The sequence below is a fragment of the Callorhinus ursinus genome, unplaced genomic scaffold, assembly GCF_003265705.2.
Source record: "Callorhinus ursinus isolate GAN/ISIS: 27379988/994484 unplaced genomic scaffold, GSC_fseal_2.0 scaffold11, whole genome shotgun sequence".
Classification (NCBI taxonomy): domain Eukaryota; kingdom Metazoa; phylum Chordata; class Mammalia; order Carnivora; family Otariidae; genus Callorhinus; species Callorhinus ursinus.
Genome location: NW_027397073.1, coordinates 19,691,847 through 19,714,328, shown reverse-complemented (window position 1 = coordinate 19,714,328; position 22,482 = coordinate 19,691,847). Strand labels below are relative to the sequence as shown.

At 37.8% G+C, this 22,482-nt stretch overlaps 1 protein-coding gene across 3 annotated transcripts in view; it reads left to right on the top strand.

Moving 5' to 3' along the window:
* The window catches only part of RAB27B (RAB27B, member RAS oncogene family), a 140,888-nt gene that overhangs the window by 2,100 nt on the left and 116,306 nt on the right, over positions 1-22,482 (top strand). The window contains exon 3 of one of the 3 annotated variants that reach the window (XM_073898161.1): positions 6,323-6,380. The exons of the other annotated variants lie outside the window; for them this stretch is intronic. The gene's annotated coding sequence lies outside the window, so the exon portion shown is untranslated. The remainder of the gene's footprint in view (positions 1-6,322; positions 6,381-22,482) is intronic. 3 annotated transcript variants of the gene reach the window in all.

Below are 22,482 nucleotides of genomic sequence, written 5' to 3'. Positions count from 1 at the left end.
TCAATGATGATGGGGGGGCGGGAATCCAGAGAAGAGAGATCTTATTCAGAATCTGATACTCTTTGCAGAACAAGAACTTTGTTTCTGAATTTAAGTCCTGAAATTAAGTCCACTGGCCAGAACTGACTGTAGACAGGAGCACAAGTCTCAGCGGAAGTCCAGACTTGCTGGCGGACAAGTGGGGCTTAAGCTGCGGAATAAAATGCAAAAGCTAAAACTAATTTGTTGAAGTGTGAAAGTAGTGATTATCTGGTGATTTTTATCCCTGAGGATAATCTCTTTAGGCCTTGAAAAGTCTGGCTTCCCAGGAGATCCACGTGAATATCAACATTATCTAGATTTACTAGATAATAGTGAGGTAGATATTTCTGGGAGATTACTTTTAACATACAAATTTTATTTAAAAGAGGCTCAGCATATAGCAAATCTGGATACACCGATTTCACCCTCGGCAGTGCTTTCTTCTGTAAAGGACATCATAGATGCCGAAACAGGGATTCTCATGTGAAGAGGGTGCCTAGTAAGACATTTAAGAAAGAGATGAAAAAAATTAGCTTTTGTATTATTAAACCACCCAGAAGGAGCTAATGTAATAGAAGAGGAATATCAGTGAAGCTTGTGTCATTTCAATTTACATTTATTTTAGTTTTCTGCATGGAGTAAGAAAAGATGTCTCCCAGTAGAAGTCACAGAAAATGCAAAATATTAGTTGGGGGCTGACTTCTAATGGTCAACCCTGTGGGAAGCACTGAGTGTTTGTTGAAGATATAAAGAAAGAAATGGAAAGAAATGACAGTCCTTGATTTGCCCGGAGAGGTGATTACAATGCTAGCATGAATGTTTACAAACCTGTTGGCCACATATACAAGCCACAGTGACTAGGAATTATATGCAACTTGAGAATTTCCTTGACATTTTCCTTGAAATTCTCTAATTGTGTCTCTAATTGTGATTTTTTTTTCTTGTTAAATGAAAGAGGCAAAGGAAATGGAACGAGAGCACGTTAGTAGCATGCCGGGTCCACCTCATATATGTTCGTGTGAACCAGGAGGGATGAGACATATTTTGTGGGAGTTTGGCAAAACGGAGAAGTTCCTATCCATATAGTTTTGGGAATAAGCTTTTCTCAAAAGCAAAGGTTTTGTTTCCAAAATTGATTTTACTTGCAAAGAACTAAGTTTGTAGGTACAGCAGAAAGCTTTTAAATAAATGAGATTCAGCCTTTAGGTGTAAAAGACCAATTAGCAGAATGAAAGGTGTACTGTGGATTGCTGATAAGCAAAACATTGTTTCAATTATCCCTCCTCGTTCATGCAGTTATAACTGATGTGGACAAAGGACACCACTCATACACTCTTGCTTCCTTCCATGTATGTCTTTTATTTAATAGGGAAGAAGTTAAACCTTCAAAAGGAAACTGTTGATAAATATTAATCGTGATTCCATAGATGTTTAAGTAGCAAATGAGCTTTGCTATTCCCCCAAATATAGTGTAATGATTACAGTTTACATTTTGGAATCAGCATAAGATATTACGGACACAGCATTTAATATTTTTGGATTATATTTATTTATTAGATATTTGTCAATTCCTCACTGTATGCTGGGTATGAAGGTCAGACCAGTAAATGATATGTCCCACCATTCATGGGCTTCATCATCTTGTGGAGGGAAATAGGCCACAAAAACCAAATATTATAAACCAGATGCATTATTATTAAAGTTCTTTTTAAATTATTATAACTGGTTACAAAGTAAACCAGAATATATCTAATAGATGCTAACTTGAAAATTAGAAGAGAATACTATGGGGCGCCTGAGTGGCTCAGTTGGTTAAGCGACTGCCTTCGGCTCAGGTCATGATCCTGGAGTCCAGGCATCGAGTCCCATATCCGGCTCCCTGCTCAGCAGGGAGTTTGCTTCTCCCTCTGACCCTCCTACCTCTCATGCTCTCTGTCTCTCATTCTTTCTCTCTCAAATAAATAAAAAAAAAAAAAAAAAGAAGAGAATACTATGATAAAGAATGAGTTGGTGGTTTTTTGGTTTTTTTTTTTTTTTAGATGTAGTTGTCTGGAAACCTCCCTGAAAAAGGGGTAGATCATCAGGGATCTGAGTGAAAGAGATAGCCAAGTAATGAGCAGCAATGTGTTGTAACAGAAAGAGTACAGAGTTCATGCTACAATTTAAATCCATTCTAGGTAATCTTGAGGATTTTACCCCCTTGATAAAACTTTACAGAGTTTTAAGAAAAATAAGATAACATGTTAAGAGTCCATGACAATATCTGAGGCAAATTGAATTTCCATTATGACTTGTAAAGTGTTGTTACAACTTTATGAATTCATTCCTTTGAATACCTAGTCAAATAAACAAGTATTGGACCATTTGATCACCCCTGTGTCCCTTTCCTTAAAGACTTGTGATTCTATATCACACAGTTGAAGGAGGAAAGACGGTCACCCCCACGGACAGCAGAAAGAGCATTATTCCTGAATCTTGTAAAGACCAAGTGTCAATTAGGAGTTTTGTTAGCTGCAGTTGTGGTACATTTGTGATTATCTCCTCAGAAACCACCAACGTGGTGGTTGATGGGGATTAATTAAGGTGCTGTTCCTCCCAGGGAATGCTGGAGGGAGAGGACCACCTCCAAGGAGGTTCGTTTGGGTTCCCTGGCAGGATTGTTCTTCCTGGGCTTGGTCTTCAAACACAACTTCTTGAGAAGTTCAGTGAGATGAACATGGTACTTGCCAGTGCACAGCACAGGGTGCAGGCTTAAGTTCAAGGAGTGAGTTCACTGATGAAGAAGGTAGTTTATTAGTACTTGGAATGACTCACATCTGAACACTTTGGACTTTTGTCATCTCATCAGTGCATAGCTAGAAAATATATACTTGCACACAACCACATGTATTCCAAATATATATATATATTAGAATATTGACATATTTGTATGTTGCAATATATATATATATATAATGTGGAAAATGGCTATGCGGTGATTTTTAAGTATGTCCCCCCTATTGCTATTGACACCACAGCTAGGTATAGTGGCAAAATTGTTCAACAATATTTTCACTTAGTCCTTTCAAAGAAAAACATTAATCCTGGGCGTTATCAGCTAGATGTAGGTGAAGCTACTTTATCAGACAGAATCCAAAATAGAAAACTAAACTAAAATAGAAGTTTGAAAGACGCTCACATTGAAAAGAAGCATGGTTAGGGGAAGAAGGTCCCTGACATGTCAGGATTGGATGTGGCAGCCACAGATAGAAAAAAACAAAGGCCCTTTCTGAGGGTGAAAAAAGTCCAGAGGGTCAGGACAGGAAGCAAAATTCAAGTTCACGAGATCTTGCACTGCTCATGTTTAAATCTGTCTGTAGCTCTGTCTCCATTTGTGTGTCCTTGGAAACATAACTTTAACTCTTTAGGTCTTAGTTTCTTTATGGCAATCTATTGAATTTTAGTAGTGAATTAATATCACTAAATGCGGGAAGAGGGTAATACATAAATATCTAACAGGCAGATAATTACTAAATTACATTTTAAAGCAGAAAGCATAATTAAGGGGCACCTGGGTGGCTCAGTTAGTAAAGCGTCCAACTCTTGATTTCGGCTCAGGTCATGATCTCAGGGTTGTGAGATTGAGTCCCACATTGGACCTGGTGCTGGGCATGGAGCCTATTTAGGATTCTTTCTCTTCCTCTTCCTCTGCCCCTTCCCCATCTCTAACTCCTAAAAAAAAAAAAAGGCATAATTAAGATTTAAAAGGGTTGTTAAGTAATGATTAAACATACAATTCACCAGTAAGATAAATCTATCCTGAGCCTGTTAAGCAGCTAATAACATAACCCAAAATTATACAAACAAAATATATAAAGCAAGGAGAAATTGAATCCACAGTCATAGTGAGATTGTACTAAAATTCACTCAGAAACTGGGCAAAAATTAATAAGGATAGAGAATTTGAGCAATATAATTTATAATTTCAATCTAATGGACATATATGGAAACTGCAACCCATAAAGTTACTCTTTCTAAGCATACATAAACAGTCTTTTTAAAAATATTTTATTTATTTGACAGAGAGAGCACAAGCAGGGGGAGCGGCAGGCAGAGGGAGAGGGAAAAGCAGGCTCCCCGCTGAGCAGGGAGCTGATGTGATGGGGGGGGGGCTCCATCCCAGGACCCTGGGATCATGACCTGAGCCGAAGGCAGATGCTTAACCAACTGAGCCACCCAGGTGTCCCCAAAAACGGTCTTTTTACGCATAAAAATATACTAACAAAATACAAAGTAAATCTCAACAAATGACAAAGATCAGTATCATACAGTTAATGTCATTTGATCACAATTTAACAAATGTGTTTGTATCAGAAACTTATACAGTCCAATTTAACCATATACAATATAAAAGGTAATATAATCCAGGCTTGAAAATATAGAAAATAATGTCTAGACTTAAAAAAAGCTATTAAATAGCATTTGGCTCCATTAAAAAATTTCACTTTTATCCATGCATCTCATTGAGATTATTTCTAACCAGGCACATTTTTCAGCTTTTACCCCGGGGTACTATGTAAGGGTTTAAGATGATAAAAGTGTTCTGAACTGAACACTCCTGAAATTTCCCATTCAACCACATCTGCATGATAACCAAAAACATGATTGGTTTATGATAAATCCATGATTCTGATTCTAAGGCCAAATTTCTACTGTGCCTACCAGAGTAGGCACTATCATATCCTGTAGGTAAATCCTCATTTTCAAGGTTGGAATTAACTCCTAACTGGATTTTAGATGGTCTGTATTGCAATAGCCTATATTTTCTTAACGCAGAAAATATTCCAGTCACTGTAAACAAATACCAACCAAGTCCATTCTTGATGGGATCCCCAAATAATTCAGACAGCTTATGAATATTGTAGGTGTTATACTTTTATCTATGTTGTTTTAATTATTATCTTGCCTTTCACAACTATTTTTTAAAAGCCTTAACACAGAAATTTTTAATGACCCTTAGCAGAACGTTCCAGTGCCCTTTAGTTATCTACAAGTTTCCATTTGTCTAAACTCAAACTGGATCAAAATTCCGTTTGACTGGAAGTAATCTCATTCTTGATCTCCTAAAGCACTTTTCTTTTGACTGCTGTGATTCAGTGACCCCTTAAACTTGGCTTTCTGTGATGTGTGCATTTGCCTCCCTTCTTTGACGATGTTTTAATCACCTTTGTATCTCCCTACCTGCTCAATAAATATTTTAATGAATCAAAAACAAATTCCATTTTAGATCTATAGCAAATATTTCCACACCCTTTTCATATCGAAAAGGGTGTGGAAAAAAAGAAGAAAAGAAAAGGGTGTGGAGACTTAGTCCCTTGAGTTTTGCATATGCTCTCAGAAAAAGAATGACCCTATTTCACGCCTTGACAAGAAAAAACTCCAGGAAAGATATAAATCTTGTGTCCTTCTATGTGTATGTCAAAAGTTATCTATCTCATGAATAAATCGCTCAATTAAAGAGCAATTGCTCCTAGCAAAGTGATCACTTGAATGGTGCTTTTTCATTTTGAATGGATCCCTTTAGTTATTCCTGCAATAAAAAGCCTTAGTGTATTCCAAGTCTGTTTGAATCTTTTTCAGAATGTTAAATTTTCTTTCTCTCAGTAATATTCTGCCTCCCTTAATATATTAAAACTTTCAGTCTCAGAATATTTAAAGTGAAGTTTGGAAGGGACTTTTTGAAATCCTGGTCCACCCCCCCCCCCCACCTTTTAGAGATGAAGATCATGAAGTTCCCAATGGTCAGGTCATGTTGTGCCAGAAATGAAAGGAGAATCTTATCTTATGATTTTCGCCTTGGCTTTATTATATCAGCGTATAGTTTGTTAAAGGGCAATTTCAAAATGTAAAATCATAACTCTTAGGTGAACATGTGTAAAAAATTTTCTTTAATTACTTAATTAATGAAGGATATCAGTCAGATGTAATGAGCAGTTTGGTGAAAAGCACTTAGGGAACTATATATGTTCGTATATATACATGTGGGCAATTTTAAAAAGCAGCATTAGGATAAGATTGTGGAATTTTTTTTTTTAAAGGTTAATCTTTGCGGTTATCTGTTCCATCAGGCAAAAAATTATTTGCATTTCTACAGGATAAAAGCCTACAAGTTAACAAGTCACTTCACTAAATCTGGGACTTTTAATCAATAATAAACAATGAGATGAACTAAATATCTTCTCTTAGACAATCCTTGGGTGGTCTTTGTCCCCATGTGTTATTGAAAGTACTTTCTGTCCCTAATTGTGCCTTGTTTCTGCAGTCTAGGTGAGGGATTGACCGGCTAACCTGTGTGCCAAATCCAGCCCATCACCTGTTTTGTAAGTGAAGTCTTACCAGAGCACAGCTTTGACCTGATTCTTTCTGTGGGCACGTCAGGGGTGTTAATTAACCAAATATACTTCCTGGAGTTTGCTCTGTGAATCTAGGGTCTTACAGTATTATTAATCACTAAGATCACAAAATTAACATCTGTCTGTAAATTTTCATAGTCTTGAGTTGGTCTTTTAAATTCTCTTTTAGTGGCCTCTTCTATCCTAAGTCTGGGAAATGAACCCCCAAATACTCTCTCTCCACTAGCTTTCACCTGCTGTTCCTATAAATTTAGATGAAATCTTCCCTTCTAGATCGTCCTCAAATTTGCTATGGTCCTTAGCCTTTTGGAAGTAACCGTTTTATTGCCCGAAAGGCAGGGACTTAAGTACTAGACCAGCTTCCTAAAAGGGTTTCATGGGCATCCATCCATATAGATTCCTTAATGATGAGTTGCCATACTTGATTAAATAAGAATCCTTCTCAGATATGACATTCCAAGCGTAGACTTTGTTGCAACATTGATTTGTGCAGTTACATCCTGGTAAAAATGGGGACACGTTGGCATTGATCCTATGCAAATAACCTATTGCCATGGAAAGTAAAGAGATCAGTAAAAATATTTGCTTCTGAATTCCTAGTGGGTCAGTGGACTCAGATATCATTTAGAACATTAATTTAATAATCTTCTAAGGTTAGGATTAGAGATAGCTTAAGAAAGAGAAAGGGTTTCCTTACACACTTATAAAAAAATAGAAAGTTAAAATAATGCCAACCGTATTCCAGACAAATAATCGCGAAATATTCCTCATGAGCTCATTTAGTCCTGGTGATAAACCCTCTTGCCTTGGACCAGCAGTCTGCTTTCGTGTAATATGTCTGCTTCTGGACTAGAAAGAATCCAGCAAATCCTAACTTTTTCCATTGGTATGGCCTGAAAGTTGTCCAAGCCGTGTTAGTTTAGAAGCTATCCCTGGGAATCTACTCTTTGAAGAGTACTTGGTGCTGTCTTTTTTACAAGGCTCTGGGACTGTACTTCTTTGTTGAAAACCCAATTTTGGCCGACAGCTTATAGCAGAGCTCTGAGGCAGCATCAACAAACAGCTGTTTGTTGATGACACGGACTGTGGTTAATTTATAACAATAACCAATGATGTCAGAATTGAGGGGAGTAAAGTTTTCTAATAGGTTCTCATAATGGTTTGACCAATGTTTTCCCTGAGGGTAAGAACATATTATGGAAGGCACTGAAGAATCTCCAGGGCCTTCCCCCCAAAGCATCTAATTTCTGAAATATTTATATTAATTATCTTTTACTTATGCAGATTAGCCTAAGGAAGGCTGAGCCTGTCTCCTGACTATAATTCTTCCCTTGTAGCTGTTCCAATAGTATTGAACTAATGAGTAACTCTGGAGCCGCCAAACTAACCTAATTGTTTCTTGCATCTTTTCTCTCTCTTTTGCTTTTTTTTTTTTACTTTTATAAAGTAAAATAACAAATCTTTGTGATTGCTGAGATTTCTGAAAAATCTCAAAAATAAATTTATGAGTTAATTTTAAGGGCTATTGGGGGTCACCACCAAAACTGCTGAAGTCTAATTTGCAAATCATGACTCTGGCATATATAAAATGCACATATGTAACCAATTTCACATAACTTATTAATGAATAAGGGAACTAGATGTTATGACTGCTGCTTAGAAAATATGTACATATAGGCAATTTAACAAAGATATGTTAGGATAAAATTAGTCAGATTTTAAACCTTGCTAATATCTAACAGACCATAAATATTTGGAGTTGTTTGTCCCACCAGGTAAAAAGTATTTGCATATTTAATAGAAAAATTCTATAAATTAACAAATAATTTTAATAAGTCTGGGATTTTTAATTAATGACAAAAAGTGAGACAAACTAAGTAGTGTATTTTTCTGGACCTGTGCTGTCTGGTGAGGTAGCCACTAGTTTTTTAAATGTGGCTATTTAGACTTCAATTTAAATTAATTAAAATTAAATATAACAAAAACTTTAATCTCTTAGTCACACTATCCACTTTCTACATGCTCAGTGGCTACACTTGCCTCGTGGCTACCATGTTGGGCAACATTTCCATTTTCACAGAAAGTTCTAGGCATCCTACCTATACAATCCTCGGGTGAGCATCGATCCTGTAGGATATTAAAGGTGTGTTGCCCACATTTTTGCCCTATTTCCAAGGGTCAGAGAATTTTTCTAATTGTGATAGAATTTAAAACCATCTAAAAGCTAAAATTAGTAAATGCCTATGATTTGAGTAAACTTTATGTGTATTGTGATCATGCCCAAATGGAAAATGATATGAGTAAACCAAATGATGCATGATATATTTTGGTATTACTATTTTTAAAAAGGTTTTAAAGCAAATAATTTTTTTTAAAGTGTAATACTACCAAAATACATTATGTATCATTTAGTTTACACAAGGTAATTCAATACTCTTAAAAAACCATCAAAGTTCGGATATAGTGAATGGTTCTGGTAAAACAGAGCAGGGTCAAAACAGAAAAGATGTGAGGCAGGGCAACCATGGTATCTAAGGAAGTTTGTGTGACCTTTTGCTTCACATAGAATTTTATTTTTCCATGCTCAATTATGATAAAATGGAATTGCACATATTGCTGTTAAAGTAACTTCCACATTAACAGAACCTATGTTTTATAATAACACTCAACGGTGCAGTAGGGAAATAGAACGTGTATCAAATAGGATGCTACTTAAAATTGTGAGAATTAATTTTATGGTAGAGAACTACTTTACCTTGGATTTCTCATTAACAAAAGGAAAGGATTATATCCCTGAATTTCATTAGTTTGTAAATTTCAGCATTTATTAAACAAATAGATATGAGGTGCCTGTTATGCAAACGGGATGGAAACAGGGTCTGCCCATATGGAGGGTACAGACTGATAAGGAAGAGAGAAAATAAACATAACTAATTAATTACAAGTGTTGTAAGTTTTATGAAAAAGTACGGATGACGGGAATCCTTTTCTAGTCTGTTGGGATATAGTCTGGTTGTGTTTGGGGTGGGATAGAGTCAAGAAAGTCATGTCCAAGAAATCAGCATTTAAACAAGGATCTAGAAGATAAGTAGGGATTTTCTAGGTTAAGGGAGGGTTGTGAAGGGAGTGGGGTGGAAAACTTCAGAAAGGAAACATCATGTAGGAGGTCTTGACAAAGGAGGCAGCATGAACATTTGAGTTTTTGACACATAAAGCTTAGACTTGAAAGAATCGTGTTTTATTGCTATTATTTCCTTTTTGTGGCAAAAAAAGAAAGAGGACACAGATTACTTTCATATATCAAACTGCAATCAAGGAATTATGTAAGTAGACATGAACCTAGTGCCCCACTCCTCATTCAGAATTGCCAAATGTGTTTCCCTCTATGGAAGAAAGTTGCTCATATAGTTACTTTGACTTCCACTAAGATCCAAAATGGAAGAGTTCAGCTTCTTTTTATTTTTTTTTAAAGATTTATTTACTGGGGCTCCCTGCTCGGCGGGGAGTCTGCTTCTCCCTCTGACTCTCCCCCATCTCATGCTCTCTCTCTCTCTCTCTCAAATAAATAAATGAAATCTTTTTAAAAAAAGAAAAGATTTATTTACTTATTTAGGAAGTACGTGTGCTGAGAGCAGGGGCGGGGAGGGGCAGAAGGAGAGGGAGAGAGAATCTCAAGCTGACTCCCCACTTGGCGCAGAGCCCTACGTGGGGCTCGATCTTACAACTCTGAGATCATGACCTGAGCCAAAATCAAGAGTTGATCACTCAACCAACAGCTACCCAGGTGCCCCCCAAATCTTATATTTGAATGTTATATGGTACATCATCTTGGCATCATCTTTCTTCCTTTCCATACACCTCTCATGATGTATTTGTCCTAGTGTGATACATTTGGTTTGCTATATTTGACATCCTTTTTAGAATGTGACCCCATAATAACCTCTGTATTTCCAGCACTTAACATAAACTTGGCAAGGAGAGATGTTCCATAAATGTTCATTGAGGGACTAAGCAAGTGGATAAATGAATGATCCCAGATTTAGGAATGTATCAAGAGAAAAAAAAGACCTTAAATTACCTGGCTGAATCTCTTAAATAATTCTTTTTTCATTTTATATAGAAATAACTTGATAATATCTAAGTTATTTGACAAAATAATATTGATGAGGCAAGAAATTTTCAAAGGTAAGAACATCCATATTATCAACAAGATGTTCAACTTTTATTGAATGCCTCCTCTATACAAATCAGCCATTCAAAAAGAGACAGGAGATATAGTTCTTGCCTTCTAGGAATTTGAGATAAAGTTGAAAAACAAGAATGTATGCTTAAAAATGCAATGACTAATATAGGAAATATGTACTAAATGCCAAATGAATATAATAAAAAGTGACAAATACCAGAGTTTGAAAAGTAAACCACAAGGGTATTCCAAAATCCTGGTCATATTATAGGCCACAAATGAGGGATGATGTCCACGTAATACCAGACCCCTTTAATTGTTCTTAGATGACTAAACATTGACTTAAAATTTTGTCCTTCTATATATACTTCCAGTATTTTATAGCTGACTGCTTTTGAGGACATTACTTATATTTTCCACATAAGAACAACTGGAAAGAAAAGAATGAAATTAATATTTGTTGATTGCCTACCATATCCCAGACACTGAGAACAGATTTTACAGAATGTATTTGTACCTTAAATGCTTTTATAAAACATAAACACATTCACAGGATTTTAAAAAATTTAATCTGCATCTTTTGCTATTTGTGGGACAGAATATCTTTTCATAAAACAACTTTGCTGTGCTATATTCTGCAGATGAATAACTATATACTCCTCTATAATCATGGGCGCAATCAAGATAGAGAATATTATCACCCCCAAAAAGTCTTCTGATGTCCTCTTGCAGTGAACCCTGGCTTTAGGCTGCCTCCAATATGCTATTTGTCACTATAAATTCTTTTGCCTTATCTGGCATTACATGGAAATGGAATCATACAGTATGTACTATTTTGTGTCTGACTCCTTTCACTCAGTGTAATGTTTCTGAGATTCACCTGTGTCCCTGCATGTATCAATAGTTCAAGAAGTTTTTAAAGAAATTTCTGAGTAGTATTCTATCTCATGGTATAATATAATTTATTTATCCATTCTCCATTTGATGGACATTTAGGTAGTTTTCCACTTTTTTTGGCTACTGGGAATAAAATTGCTATCAACCTTGATTTTCTTTTAAAGATCTTATTTATTTATTTGAGAGAGAGAGAGAGCACAAGTGAGGGTTGAGGGGCAGAGGGAGAAGCAGACTCCCCTCTGAGTGGGGAGCCTGATGCAGGGCTAGATCCTGGGACGCTGGGATCATGACCTGAGTCAGAGGCAGCTGCTTAACTGACTGAGCTACCCAGGCACCCCTCTATGAACCTTGATTTTCAAGTCTTTGTGTAGAAGTAGGTTTTTATTTCTCTTGGTGAATACCTCAGAGTGGAATTGCTGAGCTCTGTAAGTGTACATGTAGCTTTGTAAGAAGCTGGCAAATAGTTTTCCAAAGTATTTGCTGCATTACACTTTGCCCAGAAGAAATGTATGAGAGTTCTAATTTCTCCACATTCTCAGCACACCTGATATTGTTAACGTTTTTAAGTTTAGTCCTTTCTGTGGGTGTACAGTGGGATCTCATTATAATTTTCATTTTCATCTCTCCAGTAAACTAATGGCGTTGATTATCTTTACGTGGGCTTATTGCACATTTGTTTATCTTTTGGGAGGTTATCTGTTCAAATCTTTTGCCCACTTTTGTGTTAAGTTACTTGTCATAGAGTTGTGAGAGTTCTGTCTTCATTCTGCATACAAATCCTTGGTAAGGCATTTGTGTTGCAAATATGTTCTCTCATTTGTTGACTTGTCTTTTTTTTTTTTTGAAGACTTTATTTTTTAGAGCAGTTTAAAATTGAGAGGAAGGTACAGAGATTTCCCAGATAGAACATGCCCTGACACATGCACAACCTCCCCCATTATTTTTTTTTAAAAAGATTTATTTATTTGAGAGAGAGAGAGAGAGAATGGGGAGAGGGGCAGAGGGAGAGAATCCATAAGCCGACTCCCTGATGAGCCCAGAGCCCGACCCAGGGCTCAATCCCATGATCATGACCTGAGCTGTAACCAAGAGTTGAATACTCAACCAACCAAGTCACCCAGGCACCCCCAACCTTCCCCGTTACTATCATCCCCCTACATAGTAGTACATTTGTTACAGTTGATGAACCTACACTGACACATCATAATCATCCAAAGTCCATAGTTTGCCTTAGGTTTCACTCTTGCTGTATACATTCTATGGGTTTGGGCAAATGTATAATGACATGTATCCACCATTATGGTATCATACAGAGTATTTTCACTGCCCTAAAATTCCCTGTGCTTTACCTAATCACACCTACCGATACATCCCTCCCTCCTCACTCCAACCCCTGGCAACCACTGATCTTTTTACTTTCTGCATCGTTTTGTCTTGTCCAGAATGTCATGCAGTTGGAATCAAACAGTCTGTAGACTTTTCAGATTGGCTTCTTTCACTTAGTAGTATGCATTTAAGTTTACTCCATATCTTTTCATGGTTTGATAGCTTTTTTTTTTTTTTTTTAGTGCTGAATAATATTCCATTTCCTGGATGTAGCACAGTTTATTTAGCCATTCATCTACTTAAAGGACATCTTGGTTGCTTCCAGGTTTTAGCAATTATGAATAACATGGCTATAAGCATCCATGAGCAGGTTTTGTGTGAACATAAAATTTCAGTTCACATGCATCAGTACCAAGGAATATGCTTGCTGACTTATATGGAGAGAGTATATTTAGTTTCTTTTTTTTTTTTCATTTTTATAAGTTACTGAGAGCAATAGGTTTTAATTTTAATATAGTCCCATTTACCTTTCATTAGTTTGGATCTTGAGAGTTCGCCTGGTGAAATCTGAAACTGGCTGGTATACACAGACCACTCTCCACATTGGTAGGTGGCACTTTCACCAAGCAAGGGAACTTACATACCAGGCTTGTCTTGGGTGCCTGCAAAACAAATAGATCTCCTCACGCACCTACCGGAATATTAAAGGTTTACATAGAGGCCTTAACTGTGTTCAGTCACGGTCCCGATGGTCTCAACAACACATTGCTCTCTCAACGTTGCATCCTTGGAACTGGCTTCTAGTGTGGGAATGATGGGCAGAACGTATATTCCCAGGACCGGGGAGTGGGTGAGGAGCCTTCAGTTGCCTGGGTTCAACTCTTGGGTCAACTGGTAGTCACATCCTCTTGATGACCTTCTCCAATACCTTTTTTTTTTTTTTGTCTTTTATGGTTTGTGCATGGTCTGGTGACAAGTTCATGACTAGAGGAAGAAATCATCCCATGGCTAATATTATTAAAGTTCCATTACTTGATTGATTCTACATAAGGCAGTAACACTGAGGATCTTTATAAGAGTGATTTTATCTTATGCTTTTTATTAACTAGTTCCTTGGATAATGAAATGATTCATAGACATTGTCCTCCTAAGTCCTTGGATGTCTAAATAGAAAGAATTATAGAACCTCCGGGTTAGGAAGGAAAAGATAAGACATTCTTTCCATCCATTGGATAAACATTTTAGCAGTCAGATCATTCTTCTAATGCACATTTCTAGAACCTATTCTCATTATAGGCCGCAATCTAGTGTAACTCATCTGGATGTTAGAACAGGAAAGGAAAAAAGAACTTCTAATTTTTCATTTATAAGATGCCTGCCTGAATTTCCTCAGCTTAGCAGTGAAACATCTCCGGTCAATGTATCACTTACTTTTAAGTAGGTACCGTGCCTAGGGAAGGGTAAAATGATTGTATTGATGGAGTTTTGGAATATAGGTGAGGTTCAGGGGGGTGGAGTCTGGAGCAGATGACTAAGAAAGAATTCTTGAGATGTCTTTTGTGCAAAATGGTGTTTATTAAAGCACGGGGATGGGACCGTGGGCAGAAAGAGCTGCTGCCCTGGGGTTGTGAGGGGTGGCTGATTGTATACTATGGGGTTGGGGGAAGTAAGGAAAAAGGGAGGTTTACAAAAGAACTTTCATATACTAAAGAAGACTCACAGGATACCGGAGGCCTTGCCATTGTCAAGTTAAGGTTGTTTACCCGTCTAGTAAGGCATTAACATTAAGATAGTTGGGCACTTCCTGGAGGAACATTACACTCTGCCCACTTCAAGTATCTGTCGATGGGCTGCAGGTTATAAAGACGTTTAATTGTATCTACATTTCCTTCTGGGAGCTAGGTTATTGATGATAGGAATGCTTTGTTCTTGTAGATCGCTAAGACATTTGTAAACTGAGGGAAACTCTATTAAGTTAACTATTTGTTTTTCCTTTAGGGCAGCCAGGAGTACCTAAGGAATGTCACTTATATCCCATGGTGGGGGAGGAGGATGTGGGGTGTCAGCTTCTGTTTTGTCCTCAGCTTGCCTTCTGTTCCCTCATCAGTATGGACGGAGTGAGAGCTTTCTAATCAGGCAGAGCTAGGCATGTTTTGGCTTAGTCACTTAAATATCCTGGGCCACAGTTTATCTCATCTGTAAAATGTAAAGATTAGGATATATACACCAGAACATAGTAGCCTTTCACTAGATGGTAATTTTTAAAAATTGATTAGTGATAGAAATGATGAAACACAGAGAGAGAAATATTATTTCTGGTGCATTTTTATTACTAGAAGAAAGCTGAGAAATTCACCAGGAAAAAAGATGACAAGATTAAAAACTTGGACTTTATTTTCCATAAATCCTACCTGAGTTTTTGGTCAAGATAATCATCTAATTGTGGTCTACTTTCTTAATGATGTAGTTTTTGAATGTAGGTGAGGCTTGGTGGGGTGAGGTCGGAGCCGACGGCCAAGAAAGAATTCTTGAGGCGTCTTTGGTGCAAAAAGGTGGTTTTATTAAAGCATGGGGACAGAACCCGTGGGCAGAAAGAGCTCCACTGGGGTTGTGAGGGGCAATTGATTATATACTATGGGCTTGGGGGGAAGTAAGGAAAAACGGAGGTTTTCAAAAGAACTTTCATATGCTAAAGAGGACCTACAAGATACTGGAGGCCTTGGCCATTGTCAAGTTCAGGTTGTTTTTCCCTCTAGCAAGCTTTAACAATAAGACACATAAAGCCCACCCAGGAGGGAGGGGAAGGTTGCAGGGTGTTCTGCTTGTGCTTTGTCTTCAGCTAGCCTCCTGCTCCCTCATCATTAAGAAGCATGTCCTTGGAAGTGATGAATATTGAATAATATCCTTGGCATACAAAACCAAAGAGCCAAGTGGTATCACAATTATTTTCAAAGACAAAACAAAATTAATATTATTAAGGGAGGCTGTATCTTCCTATGGGATCTTGTGAAATTTTGAATAAGTAATAAATTTTCATGGTTCAAAATTCAAACAATAAGACTACACCAAGAAGACTCACTTGCATTGTTCTCCTCACCTGTCAAGTTCCCCAGACCTCTGCTTCCTAAAGCTAATTGGTTTTATCACCTACTCACTATTTCTCTATGCCAATACAGACACATACGAAGGTCAAGTCTTTCCTCCCTTTTTGTTACACAAAAGTTTGTATACTACATGTACTGTTATACATCCAGCTTATAAAATATATATTTATGTATGGCAAGCCTTATGAATTAGCATGTCACCTCTGTACCGTGGGCACGCTAAGCTTCTATGCAGCATTCCAGCCTTATTGAATATGCTGAAGCAAGCCCTTTTGCTAAATAAAAAGTGACCCACCTCTCAGCCTTGCTGCCTTAGTTCTCTTGCCTAGAGGCAGAAGGTGGCAGTTGGGTAAGATCTCAAGGCCTCTATAAATTTTGAAGACATTTCTAGAGTTTAACTACTCATGAAAATAAGCTCTGGGAATTCTGACATTCTTCCTTCTGGCAAAGTCAGTCTTGAGGGATTGATTTTAGCCTGAAGGCTTAGTGATACGAATAAAGGTGTTTCTTGAAGAGTGAATGTTTTCACCTGTAAAGCTTGAAAGGACAAAGGAATCTAAAGCAGTCTTATTTTTCTGAGTAGGGCAAATGACCTGGGAAGAAACCTTTCTAAGGCAATTAGAACTTAATTGTCACCCTGGAGGAAAGTATAAACTTCTTGGAACACTACCTCTCAAGAAAGTACAGGAGAGGCCCTTCTCTGAGTCAGAATGGTGGGTGGAACCGTGTTGGAGTCACTGTTATGAATGCAGTTTATTTTGTAGCTAAAATTTCTGGAGATGGTTTCATCTTTCTGAGTCTATAAGCATCCTAGCTTGTTTTTAAAAACCTCCAAGAACCTGTATAGAATTATCTGAATTTTTAATAATGGAAGGCAGGAAGAAGTTAGGGTCAAATATACAAATATTTTTTTAAAGATTTTCATTTTTTATTTATATATTCATGGAGGGGGAAGAGAGAGGCATAGGGAGAAGCAGGCTTCCCGCGGAGCAGGGAGCCCGATGTGGGACCCAATCCCAGGATCCTGGGACCACAACCTGAGCCGAAGGCAGAAGCTCAACCGACTGAGCCACCCAGGCCCCCCTCAAATATAGAAATATTAAAAAGGATAAGGTCACTCAACCCATTCCTAATTTATTTACTAAGAATTGAGCTGCTATTTCTGCAATAGATTTGTCTTCGTTTCTGTGTTTTGCTTCTGTTAATAATCAAGTTTATTTGCATTTTCTGAGTACAAAGTGAGTAATTATAAAAGCAGGTGCCCTGAAGACAGCTGAGTGGTAGGTGGAAGCCAATCTGGCTTCCCCATTTTCTGTGTTTCTAGGCTGTCAGAGAGAGCCTGGAGTCAAGCCAAAGGAGGAGACTGACGACTTAAATCTCAAGGCCAAAGGCTCCGTTTGTATAACATTCTGGTTTCCTCTGCAGATGGTGGCCATATCCTAGGACATCAATGGTAGGTCTCATCTCCTCAAAAGTGTGCAAGACAACCCTATAAATTTTGGATTCATGTCAACTTAAATTGTGGGGACAAGTTTCGATAGTATGTTCTAACCCTGTACTACTTTTGAAAGCATCTGAGAACCGGCTGTCCTCAATATGGGAAGGAATTCTCAGCAGTCTAGACGGAAACAGAATAATTATCCCTCCTGGTCCTATATAACATAATTGTAAGCATGCGAAGACCTCGAACTCAGTTTTGATACCGATTATGGCACATCTGACCCTACATTCTACACTACTACCATGTGGCTTATCATTCAAGTATCATGCTATTTAGCTTTTACCTGTTTTCAACGCTTTATATCCTCTTAACAAACTGAATTGTATGCTTTTTTAGCAGAGGCATTCCCATTATTTATTTAGCAGATGTTTACTGAGTGCCTACTATGGACCAGATCCTCTGTGAGGGACTGGTGATAGCATCCCTGCTATCCTGGAGTTCTGGATGGAACACCAAAAATACACAAATGGATCTAGGGTATGTTAGATGGGGATAACTTAACGAAGAGCAAGGGCTCCAAGAGAGCCTGGGCTGATTTAGATTGAGTGGTGAGGGAAGGAAACTCTGACCATGTGCTCCTTAGACAGAGACTTGAGTTCAATGAGTGAATGAGCCACACAGATAACAAATGCAGAAAAGAGCCCAGAAGGCAGACGAATGGTAACTGGTAAATGGTAAGTGCCCCGGGCCTTGCATGAGACTGTGTTTGCCATGTTCAAGAAGAGCAAGGAGGTAAATATAGCTAGAAAAAAGAGAGAGGAGGATGATGGGAGGTGAGATCAGATACACAAGACAGAACCAGAGTGGAGAGCATGAGCAATCTTGTGGAACTGTGACCTATATGCCCAGGGAGATGGGGAGCCGTTAGTGGAGGTAGTGAGGGCAAGGGAGACCAATTCCAAGGCTGTCAAAATAGTCCAGGCAAGAGATAGTAGTGGTTAAAACCAGTAGCTGGAGGAGTAATTCCGACATAACTGATAACGGCAAACATCTCTTGAGAGAATTTGCGCCAAACAATGTGCCTGTGTCTGGGCTCTTGACCATTTGTATTGCCTGTCCTAAAACAGTAAGTGAGTGTCATCTTCATTAAATAGATCGATTTCATTCATTTGAAGGGTTTTGAGCCTTGGCTACATGTATGTCTTTTTGGCAGCTCATATTGGACCCAGATAGGAAGACCAACAGATATGGATCTTTAATATTCCTTTTCCTTTTCCTGCCTCATTTCAGGACAAGGTTTTTAGTTATTTTTATTTCAAAATGTGATAAAGAAATCTTCCAAGAGAACATAAAAAACATTTTTTCCTTTACGATTTGGACTTTACACCGATAATACTAGAATCATGAGGTGCAGTTCACAGGTGACACTGTATCTCATCACCCACAATCTAGACTTGTTACTTGTCTCCTTTTACTGAAGGATGTATAGAAGGTCAGGACCAATGTCATCTGATAAAGAATAATACTTCAAAAGGAGTCATTGGAGCTGTTCATTCAGTCAGTTTGCAAATACTTATAGAGATATGGCGGTGAGTTGCCCACCATGCTGGTGAAGACAGATACAAAGATGTATATGCAGTCTGGTTGGTGACATGGCACATACACTACAGCTGTCTAGAAGCATGATGCACAAGCCATAGGATGTGTATGTGCAGAATGCTGTGGGAGCATAGAGAGGGGAGGTGTCTCACTGTGTGTGGGAGAGGTTCAGAAGGTGTTGATATATGAAATGGAGCTAGAAGGAGATTGTTAGGTGGACGAGGAAGTCCATTAACTAGTTTTGGTCTTTGAGAAGAGTGAAATTAGTAGGGGTTCTTCTAAAAAAAAAGCAATAGTCCCCAACAGGGGGAGAACTTGAAGAAAGATTATAGCATGGTTATTAGATGGTGAGAATCACCTTTAGTGAGGTCCCAGGCATTAGGTAAGAATCTTAATTGCCAATTGGATGAGATAAAAACCAGGAAGTTGACTTTGGTGTCTGGATAGCAAGAATGTTATCTGATATAACTGCTACTCTTGGGAGGCTCTTTGGAAGGCCAGAGCCCTCAGTGACATTGATCATTATTAAAAACCTGTTTTGAAGTATTTCCACGTGGGTCAAACCTTAATCTATGAAAATGTTCCTGAAACTTTGCACGGCTTAAAAATAAATTTGACCTTATTTTATGTAGATCAGAGTTGCTTGTAGGTATAGAAATTGTACACTTAATGCTCTTTATGTGGTGAACACTCTTAGTTTTTGGAGGCATTCTAGCTTGCAGTTAAGACAGAGGGGACTGGAGAAATCAGATTGAGTGTAAACTTTTGCTCTATCACCTACCTGCTATCCTTGCTACATGAATTAGCCTTTGTTTTGGCATCTGAACAAGTGAGAGAATAGCAGTACCTTCATCCCAGGGTTACAGTGAAAGAGAAATTAGTATATGTAAAACACTTAGCAAAATGGGTGACATATAGTAAGTGCTTACTGCATAACAGTTACTATTATGCTCAACCCCCAATTCACTTTTTGTATGCCTGTATTGCCATGATGGTTTTGCTCCAAGTAACTTATTCTCAATATTATGACATAAACCAACCTTTGTCTAAGAATCCTGGCTTGGAGGACAGGAGGCAAATGGCTTCCTAAAAGCAAAGAGAAACAGTACAGAGATTTAGTGTTTACCTGTAAGGAAAATAAAATCTTGAGCTGTCCACTTCCCAGGTCTCCATGAAGCTGAGAAATGTGCATCTGCTTCAGATTCCCCTGTAACATTCCATCATACTAGCCAAGACAAAATTTCCATGTTTGGGTTTGGCTTTCTGAGCGAACTTTCTATTTCATAGAACCCCTCCCCACAGTCTCAAATCCTCTATAGCCTCAAGCTACTCCTGAGTTGTCTTCTAGTTTTACTTCTAAGAGAGACTGCATCCTGTAGGTTTGTTTTTCTTTCCAATACCAATGACCAAGGTTTGCTAGCCCAATGTCTTACGGTCTTTGTATTACCTTACAAACAAATATGAATTAATATAATGGGGGTTGTTAATAATAATCATGGCTTCCTTCTCCCAGGTGATATGGTTAAAAGCCGCAAAAGCCTTTGAATCCATAGATGTCAGTTTTAGTTTTAAATGTAGAGTAAAAAAAATAAAAACCTTATCCAAATGGGTAAGACCAATGCCATTTTGCCACGAACATGAATTATGAATTGCGAATGATAGCTTATGGTGTTTTACAGACGACCACAGTGGATGATTCAGTCTAAAGAATGTGGGAGGATTTTAAAACAAAACTGAATGATAGTTCTTGATGCTTCAGTGTGTGTGTTTGTGTGTGTGTATGTATGTGTGTGTAAGCACATGCCCATGTATGAGTTCATTTAAATTCTTTTTGCTTCCCACACCCGCCTACCAAATAATTATGACATTCCAAAATATGCATGGATTTCATAGCCAATGTTAGTTATTAGATTGTGAAATTAGAATTTCCAGCTCAAGTATTTTATATTCTCTTTATCATGACTTTCTCAGTGGTTGACCCTATCCTATTTAAAGTTACAATATGTTACATCTACAAAATCATCTCCGTTCTCGTAAGGATTAACATATTTTCTGTGTGGGATGGCACTGAAGGGTATGTCTTTTGAGTGCTCTGTAGAAAAGTCAGAATAACCATTGTGGGAATTCAATGAGCTGGTTTCTCTCAGAATTTCATGGCAGTTCTCACATCTGTGCCTTAACACACTTTGGGATTCACGATGCAGAATGTCACAAGTAATTTCATGTTAGTAAAATGCAAAATTTCCCAAACACATATCCTCATGTAAGCAGAGTCAAGGCTGCTCCTAAAATAATGTGATTCCTTTGAGTGGGAGGGAAAGGGGCTGTAGGTATAGACATTTAAAACAGTTGTTCCCAAACTCTAGCAGGCCTTTGCATCCTCGGGGGAGACTGGTTAAATTCAGATTCCTGGGCCCTACTTCCAAGGAATCTGGTGTCCTAGGTCTGGGTTGAGGCACAAATTTGCATCTTTAACGAGCAACCCAGGTGACTCTGACACGGGTGGGTAGAGATCCCATTTTCACAAATAGTGGCTGGACTTCACCAAGGGCAGCCAGTCTCAAACAGATCTCATGCCTTCCTTCCAGCTTGAATGCCTTGTCCTAGCTCCCAGTCTAACACTCACTGTGTATGTTCTCAGTCCCCAGAGTTTTGGCTCACAGACCCTAACTTCCTATGACAGGTGTTGACAGCTGCCAATTCCTGGTATGAGTCACCCTCCTTCTCAAATGCGCTAACAAAGATTGTAGAGGGATTCTGTAAATTATAGTTTGCTTCTACCTACAAATAATAGCACAAAAAACTGAAAAACAATTTTTTTCACTTCTAAAAAGCACATATTCATATGAAAAAAAGCCACTAAATGGGTGAGATAAGAGTCCAAAAATGCTAAAATTATGAGTGACTGATCTGTAGAACAAGATTTTTCTAAGTATTCGTAGCGTTCCCCGACAACACCACAAACAATATTAGAGGGTTTTTTTTTTTTCCTGCAAGCTATAACAATGTTGGCTATATTTTTATTACCGATTAATACTTATTAATGATGCTCTTTGAGCTTTTAAAAAATATCTACTGTTTTAAGATGCCTACTGACAAGCTTCTTAAAAATACCTACTATTCTTGAATCCCTAATCATTAATGTTTGAGAATTTGTATCAGTTAGTGTCATGCTTTCCACAACATGGTGCTTGAGCTAGAAAGACATTTTTAGACATTGTATTTATATACAATGGAAGTTCCATTTTTCCTTAGTAGCCATTCTTTCAAGTATGTCTCTGACCATTCATACATGTCAAGGGAACTACTTCCTTCAGTTTTCTACCAATGAAATTGATCCCTTTCAGGATCTTAATCATGATTCAACTCTGGAATATTATAAGACAAACATTCTATTTCCCGTCAGATATGAGAAGATAGGAACTCTTGTCTCAAAGTTCCAGGAATGTTTGTTTCATTTGTTTGAGTAGAGGAGTGAAGGATAATATCACACATTTTACTTAGATTTTTCATGTTTAA